At 37.5% G+C, this 9074-nt stretch overlaps 1 non-coding gene across 1 annotated transcript; it reads left to right on the top strand.

The window, feature by feature from the left end:
• The first annotated feature begins 6447 nt into the window (after positions 1-6447).
• On the top strand, positions 6448-6555 carry LOC148555166 (small nucleolar RNA R71). The gene has a single exon (XR_015886443.1). It is a non-coding gene; the product is annotated as a small nucleolar RNA R71 (small nucleolar RNA).
• The last annotated feature ends 2519 nt before the right edge of the window (positions 6556-9074 follow it).

Genomic DNA, 9074 nt, shown 5'->3' with positions numbered 1-9074 from the left:
TCCATTCCATGGTAACGACGCTGAAAACTTTATACGCACGTTCATAATCTTAATTCTTTGTCACAACTTTGCACAACTGACCAGCAAGTGCACTGGGTCGTCCAAGTAATAAACCTTACGTGAGTAAGGGTCGATCCTACAGAGATTATCGGCTTGAAGCAAGCTATGGTCACCTTGTAAATCTCAGTTAGGCGGATTCAAATGGATATAGAGTTTAATAATTAAAAGATAAATAAAACATAAACTAGGATAGAGATACTTATGTAATTCATTAGTGAGAATTTCAGATAAGCGTATAGAGATACTTTCATTCCTCTGAACCTCTGCTTTCCTGCTGTCTTCATCCAACCATTCCTACTCCTGTTCATGGCAAGCTTTATGTAGGGCATCACCGTTGTCAATGGCTACATCCCATCCTCTCTGTGAAAATGGTCCAATGCGCTGTCACTGCATGGCTAATCATCTGTCGGTTCTCGATCATACTGGAATAGGATTTACTATCCTTTTGCGTCTGTCACTACGCCCAGCACTCGCGAGTTTGAAGCTCGTCACAGCCATCCCTTCCCAGATCCTACTCAGAATACCACAGATAAGGTTTAGACTTTCCGGATCTCAAGAATGGCCATCCATGGGTTCTAACTTATACCACGAAGATTCTAATATCTCAGACTCGGTCCCCTGTATTAGATATCTAAGAGATATTCATTCTAGCTTGTTTGCATGTAGAACAGAAGTGTTTGTCAGGCATGCGTTCATAAGTGAGAATGATGATGAGCGTCACATAATCATCACATTCATCATGTTCTTGGGTGCGAATGGATACCTTAGAATAGGAATAAGCTTGAATTGAATAGAAAAATAGTAGTACTTTGTATTAATTCATGAGGAACAACAGAGCTCCACACCTTAATCTATGGTGTGTAGAAACTCTACCGTTTAAAAATACATAAGTGATAATAGTCCAGACATGGCCGAATGGCCAGCCCCCAAAACGTGATCAAAGGATCAAAAGATAATCCAAAGATGTTCCAAAAGATCCTAAATATAATAGTAAAAAGTCCTATTTATAAAAACTAGTTACTATGGTTTACAGAGATAAGTAAATGATGCAGAAATCCAATTCTGGGGCCCACTTGATGTGTGCTTGGGCTGAACATTGAGCTTTACACGTGTAGAGGCTTCTCTTGGAGTTGAATGCCAGTTTGTAACCTGTTTCTGGCGTTTAACTCCACTTTGCAACCTGTTTCTGGCGTTTAACTCTAGAATGCAGCATGGAACTGGCGTTCAATGCCAGTTTGTGTCATCTAAACTCGGGCAAAGTATGGACTATTATATATTTCTGGAAATCCCTAGATGTCTACTTTCCAATGCAATTGAGAGCGCACCATTTAGAGTTCTGTAGCTCCAGAAAATCCACTTTGAGTGCAGGGAGGTCAGAATCCAACAGCATCTGCAGTCCTTCTTCAACCTCTGAATTTGATTTTTGCTCAAGTCCCTCAATTTCAGCCAGAAAATACCTGAAATCACAGAAAAACACACAAACTCATAGTAAAATCCAGAAATGTGAATTTTAATTAAAAACTAATAAAAATATACTAAAAACTAACTAAATCATACTAAAAACTATGTAAAAACAATGCCAAAAAGCGTATAAATTATCCGCTTATCACAACACCAAACTTAAATTGTTGCTTGTCCCCAAGCAACTGAAAATCAAATAGGATAAAAAGAAGAGAATATACTATAAATTCCAAAATATCAATGAAACTTAGCTCCAATCAGATGAGCGAGACTTGTAGCTTTTTGCCTCTTAAATAGTTTTGGCATCTCACTTTATCCATTGAAGTTCAGAATGATTGGCATCTAGTATTACCACCGGATACATAAATGCCATAGACACATAACTAGGTGAACCTTTTCAGATTGTGACTCAGCTTTGCTAAAGTCCCCAATTAGAGGTGTCCAGGGTTCTTAAGCACACTCTTTTTTTGCTTTGGACCTTGACTTTAACCGCTCAGTCTCAAGTTTTCACTTGACACCTTCACGCCACAAGCACATGGTTAGGGACAGCTTGGTTTAGCCGCTTAGGCCAGGATTTTATTCCTTTAAGCCCTCCTATCCACTGATGCTCAAAGCCTTGGATCCTTTTTATTACCCTTGCCTTTTGGTTTTAAGGGCTATTCGCTTTTGCCTCTTGCCTTTTGGTTTAAAGAGCTTTTGGCTTTTTCTGCTTGCTTTTTCTTTTTCTATTTTTTTTTTGCCATTTTTTTTCTTTTCTCTCTTTTTTTTTCTGCAAGCTTTTGTATTCACTGCTTTTTCTTGCTTCAAGAATCATTTTTATGATTTTTCAGATTATCAAATAACATTTCTCCTTTTCATCATTCTTTCAAGAGCCAACATATTTAACATTCATAAACAACAACTTCAAAAGACATATGCACTGTTCAAGCATACATTCAGAAAACAAAAAGTATTGCCACCACATCAAAATAATTAAACTAGTTTCAAGGATGAATTCGAAACCATGTACTTCTTGTTCTTTTGTTTTTAGAACAGTTTTCATTTAAGAGAGGTGATGGATTCATATTCATAACTTTAAGGCATAGACACTTAGACACTAATGATCATATAGTAAAGACACAAACATAATTAAACATGAAGCATGGAAACCGAAAATAGAAAATAAATAGATAAGGAGATTAAGGAATGAGTCCACCTTAGTGAGGGTGGCGTCTTCCTCTTCTTGAAGAACCAATGGTGCTTTTGAGCTCCTTTATGTCTCTTCCTTGTCTTTGTTGCTCCTCCCTCATAGCTCTTTGATCTTCTCTAATTTCATGGAGGATGATGGAGTGCTCTTGGTGCTCCACCCTTAGTTTTCCCATGTTGGAACTTAATTCTCCTAGGAAAGTGTTGATTTGCTCCCAATAATTCTGTGGAGGAAAGTGCATCCCTTGAGGCATCTCAGGGATTTCATGGTGAGGAATCTCCTCATGCTCATGTTGAGGTCCATGATCTCTTGTTTGCTCCATCCTTTTCTTAGTGATGGGCTTATCCTTTCCAATGAGGATATCTCCCTCTATGTTAATTCCAGCTGAATTGCAGAGGTGGCATATGAGGTGAGGAAAGGCTAACCTTGCCCAAGTGGAGGACTTGTCAGCCACCTTGTAAAGTTCTTGAGGTATAATCTCATGAACTTCCACCTCCTCTCCAATCATGATACTATGGATCATGATGGCCCGGTCTATAGTAACTTCAGACCGGTTACTAGTAGGAATGATTGAGCATTGAATGAACTCTAGCCATCCCTTAGCCACTGGTTTGAGGTCATGCCTTCTTATTTGAACCGGCTTGCCTCTTGAGTCAATTTTCCATTGAGCTCCTTCCTCACATATGTTTATGAGGACTTGGTCCAACCTTTGATCAAAGTTGACCCTTCTTGTGTAGGGGCGTGCGTTCTCTTCCATCATTGGCAAGTTGAATGCCAGCCTTACATTTTCCGGACTGAAATCTAAGTGTTTCCCCCGAACCATGGTAAGCCAATACTTTGGATTCGGGTTCACACTTTGATCATGGTTCCTTGTGATCCATGCATTTGCATAGAACTCTTGAACCATTAGGATCCCGACTTGTTGAATGGGGTTGGTGAGAACTTTCCAACCTCTTCTTTGAATCTCAAGTCAGATCTCCGGATACTCATTCCTTTTGAGCTTGAAAAGAACCTCAGGGATCACTTTCTTCTTGGCCATAACTTCATAGAAGTGGTCTTGATGGACCTTTGAGATGAATCTCTCCATCTCCCATGACTCAGAGGTGGAAGCAATTGCCTTCCCTTTCCTCTTTCTAGAAGTTTCTTTGGCCTTAGGTGCCATAAATGGTTATGGAAAAACAAAAAGCAATGCTTTTACCACACCAAACTTAAAATGTTTGCTTGTCCCCGAGTAAAAGAAGAAAGAAAGAAGTAGAAAAAGAAGAGAAATAGAGGAGAGGGAGAGAGTAGGTTTCGGCCAAGTAGAAGAAGAGAGGGTTGTGTTGTGTGAAATAGAAGAAGGAATGAGGGATTTATATAGAAGTGGGGAGGGGTTTAGGGTTCGGCCATTTAGGGTTGGGTTTGGGAGGGAAAATATTTTGAATTTGAAGGGAGGTGGGGTTTTTGGTGAAGAGAAGATGGATGTGAGTGGTGAGGGGGTGATGGGAAAGAGTGATTGAAGTGATTGGTGAAGGGCATTTGGGGAAGAGAGTTATGAAAAGGTGTGAAGAGGAGAGAATAGGGTTAGGTGGGGATCCTGTGGGGTCCACAGATCATGAGGTGTCAAGGATTTTTGATCCCTGTACCCTTTAGACGTGTAAAACGCCCTATACATGCAATCCTGGCATTTAATGCCAGACTGCTGCCTGTTTCTGGCGTTAAACGCCACTTCCATGCTCTGTTCTGGCGTTTAACGCCAGGTAGATGCTTGTTTCTGGCATTAAACGCCAGCTTGGTGCCTGTTTCTGGCGTTAAACGTCAGATAGATGCTTATTTCTGGCGTTTAAACGCCAGACTGTTCTCCTCCAGGGTGTGCTATTTTTCATTCTATTTTTCACTCTGTTTTTGATTTTTTTTTAGTAGTTTTTATGACTTCACATGATCATCAACCTAAAGAAAACATAGAATAACAATGGAAAATAAATAAATATAATTAGATAACATTGGGTTGCCTCCCAACAAGCACTTTTTTAATGTCAATAGCTTGACAGTGAGCTCTCATGGAGCCTCACAGATAATCAAAGCAAGGTTAGAACCTCCCTACACCAAACTTAGAGTTTGAATGTGGGGGTTCAACACCAAACTTAGAGTTTGGTTGTGGCCTCCTAACACCAAACTTAGAGTTTGACTGTGGGGACTTTGGTTGACTCTGCAGTGAGAGAAGCTTTTCATGCTTCCTCTCCATGGTTACAGAAGGAGATCCTTGAGTTTTAAACACAAGGTTATCCTCATTCAGTTGAAGGATCAATTCTCCTCTGTCCACATCAATCACAGCTCTTGCTGTGGCTAGGAAGGGTCTTCCAAGGATGATGGATTCATCCTCCTCCTTCCTAGTGTCTAGGATTATGAAACTAGCAGGGATGTAAAGGCCTTCAACCTTTACTAACACGTCATCTACTTGTCCATAAGCCTGTTTTCTGGAGTTGTCTGCCATCTCTAATGAGATTCTGGCAGTTTGCACCTCAAAGATTCCCAGTTTCTCCATTACAGAGAGTGGCATGAGGTTTATCCCTGATCCAAGGTCACATAGAGCCTTCTCAAAGGTCATGGTGCCTATGGTACAAGGTATTAAGAACTTTCCAGGATCCTGTTTCTTCTGAGGCAATCTCAGTTGATCCAGATCACTTAGTTCATTGATGAGCAAGGGAGGTTCATCTTCCCAAGTCTCATTACCAAATAATTTGGCATTTAGCTTCATGATTGCACCAAGGGTACTTGGCAAATTGCTCTTCAGTAACATCTTTATTCTCTTCAGAAGAAGAATACTCATCAGAGCTCATGAATGGCATAAAGAGGTTCAATAGAATCTCTATGGTCTCTAGATGAGTCTCAGATTCCTTTGGTTCCTCAGAGAAAAACTCCTTGTTGATTACTGGACGTCCCAAGAGGTCTTCCTCACTGGGATTCACGTCCTCTCCCTCCCTTGTAGGTTCGGCCATGATGGTTAAATCAATGGCCTTGCACTCTCTCTTTGGATTTTCTTCTGTATTGCTTGGGAGAGTACTAGGAGGAGTTTCAGTGACTCTTTTACTCAGCTGGCCCACTTGTGCCTCCAAATTTCTAATGGAGGACCTTGTTTCATTCATGAAACTTACAGTGGCCTTAGATAGATCAGAGAGTATATTTGCTAAGCTAGATGGATTCTGCTCAGAATTCTCTGTCTGTTGCTGAGTGGATGATGGAAAAGGTTTGCTATTGCTAAACCTGTTTCTTCCACCATTGTTAAAGCCTTGTTGAGGCTTTTGTTGATCCTTCCATGAGAAATTTGGATGATTTCTCCATGAGGGATTATAGGTATTTCCATAGGGTTCACCCATGTAATTCACCTCTGCTATTGCAGGGTTCTCAGGATCATAAGCTTCTTCTTCAGAAGAGGCCTCTTTAGTACTGTTGGATGATTCCTTCAATCCATTCAGACTCTGAGAGATCATATTGACTTACTGAGTCAATATTTTATTCTGAGCCAATATGGCATTCAGAATATGAATTTCAAGAACTCCCTTCCTCATAGGCGTCCCATTACTCACAGGATTCCTTTCAGAAGTGTACATAAACTGGTTATTTGCAACCATGTCAATGAGTTCTTGAGCTTCTGCAGGAATTTTCTTTAGGTGGATGGATCCACCTGCAGAATGGTCTAGTGACATCTTTGATAACTCAGACAGACCATCATAGAATATATCCAGCATGGTCTATTCTGAAAGCATGTTAGAAGGACACTTTTTGGTCAGTTCCTTGTATCTCTCTCAAGCTTCATAGAGGGATTCACCTTCCTTTTGTCTGAAGCTTTGAACATCCACTCTAAGCTTGCTAAGCTTTTGAGGAGGAAAGAACTTGGCTAAGAAAGCCGTGACCAACTTATCCCAAGAGTTCAGGCTGTCTTTAGGTTGAGAGTCCAACCATACTCTAGCTCTGTCTCTTATAGCAAACGGGAAAAGCATAAGCCTGTAGACCTCGGGATCAACCCTATTGGTCTGAACAGTATCACAGATCTGCAAGAATTCAGTTAAGAACTGAAAAGGATCTTCAGATGGAAGTCCATGAAACTTGCAGTTCTGTTGCATCAGAGAAACTAATTGAGGTTTAAGCTCAAAATTGTTTGCTCCAATGGCAGGGATTGAGATGCTTCTTCCATGTAAATTGGAATTAGGTGCAGTAAAGTCACCAAGCATCTTCCTTGCATTATTATTATTTTCGGCCATGGCTCCTTCTTTTTCGAAATTTTCAGTCAGATTTTCTCCAGAGAGTTGTGCTTTAGCTTTCCTTAGCTTCCTCTTCAGAGTCCTTTCAGGTTCAGGATCAGCCTCAACAAGAATGTTCTTATCCTTGTTCCTGCTCATATGAAAAAGAAGAAAACAGAAAAGAAAATTTGGAATTCTCTATGTCACAGTATAGAGATTCCTTTATGTGAGTAGAAGAAGATAAGAATAAAAGAAGAGAAATTCGAACACCAAGAGGAAGAGAGGGTTCGAATTTTAAGATGAAGAGAAGTGTTAGTAAATAAATAAATAAATAAATAAATAGAAGGAGATGAGAGAGAGAGAATTTCGAAAATTAATTAAATTAAAATTAAAATTTAAAGTTAAATTTTGAAAATTAAAATTGAAATCAAATTAAATTAAATTTTTAAATTAAAAAGGAATTTTTTTTTAAAAAAGAGGGAAGGGATTTTCGAAAATTAGAGAGAGAATTAGTTAGCTAGTTTTGAAAAAGATAAGAATCAAACAAAAAGATAGGATTAGTTTGAAAAAGATTTGAAAATCAATTTTTGAAAAGATAAGAGGTTAGAAAAGAAGTTAGAAAAGATTTTGAAATTGATTTTGAAAAGATATGATTGAAACTTATTTTGAAAAAGATTTGAAAAAGAAATTTAAAAAGATTTGATTTTGAAATCAAAATTGATTACTTGACTAACAAGAAACTAAAAGATATGATTTAAAATTTTAAAGATTGAACCTTTCTTACTAGGCAAGTAACAAGCTTAAAATTTTAGAATCAATCACATTAAATACTAATAAGATTTTTGAAAATTATGAAAAAGATTTTTGAAAATTAATTTTGAAAATTTCGAAAATTATGAAAGAAAAATGAGAAAGATTTTATTTTTGAAAAAGATTTGAAAAAGATAGAATTTTTAAATTGAAAATTTGATTTGACTCATAAGAAACAACTTGATTTTAAAATTTTTTGAAAAAAGTCAACTCAAATTTTTGAATTTGATGAGAAGAAAAAGGGAAAGATATTTTTTTTTTATTTTTGAATTTTTAATGATGAAAGAGAAAAACATCAAAAAGACTCAAAACATGAAAATTATGAATCAAAACAAGAAAAATATGCAAGAACACTTTGAATGCAAAGATGAACACCAAGAACACTTTGAATGTCAAGATGAACACCAAGAACTTATTTTTGAAAAATTTTCAAGAAAAGAAAACATGCAAGACACCAAACTTAAAAATTATCAAATTTTAGACACTAACAAATTGAAAATGCATGTGAAAAACAAGAAAAGACACAAAACAAGAAAATATGAAGATCAAACAAGAAGACTGGCCAAGAACAACTTGAAGATCATGAAGAATGCAATGCATGAATTTTCGAAAATAATTTTTAGAAAATTAAAAAGATGCAATTGACACCAAACTTAAAACTTGACTCTAGACTCAAAAAAGAAACACAAAATATTTTTGGTTTTATTATTTTATTAAACTTTTTTTTTAATTTTTTTCGAAAATTAATTGGAAAAAACGAAAAAGAAGAAAATATTTTTTTGTATTTTTTTTTGAAAATAAGAAATAAAAAGCTTAAAATTAAAATAAAATTACCTAATCTGAGCAACAAGATGAACCGTCAGTTGTCCAAACTCGAACAATCCACGGCAACGGCGCCAAAAACTTGGTGTGCAGAAATCGTGACGGTTCCATTCCATGGTAATGGCGCTGAAAACTTTATACGCACGTTCATAATCTTAATTCTTTGTCACAACTTTGCACAACTGACCAGCAAGTGCACTGGGTCGTCCAAGTAATAAACCTTACGTGAGTAAGGGTCGATCCCACAGAGATTGTCGGCTTGAAGCAAGCTATGGTCACCTTGTAAATCTCAGTCAGGCGGATTCAAATGGATATATAGTTTAATAATTAAAAGATAAATAAAACATAAACTAGGATAGAGATACTTATGTAATTCATTAGTGAGAATTTCAGATAAGCGTATAGAGATGCTTTCGTTCCTTTGAACCTCTGCTTTCCTGCTGTCTTCATCCAACCATTCCTACTCCTTTCCATGGTAAGCTTTATGTAGGGCATCACCGTTGTCAATGGCTACA

Source organism: Arachis ipaensis, chromosome B6 (assembly GCF_059453495.1).
Source record: "Arachis ipaensis isolate K30076 ecotype BB chromosome B6, ASM5945349v1, whole genome shotgun sequence".
Taxonomy (NCBI): domain Eukaryota; kingdom Viridiplantae; phylum Streptophyta; class Magnoliopsida; order Fabales; family Fabaceae; genus Arachis; species Arachis ipaensis.
This window is presented reverse-complemented; position numbering and strand designations above follow the sequence as displayed.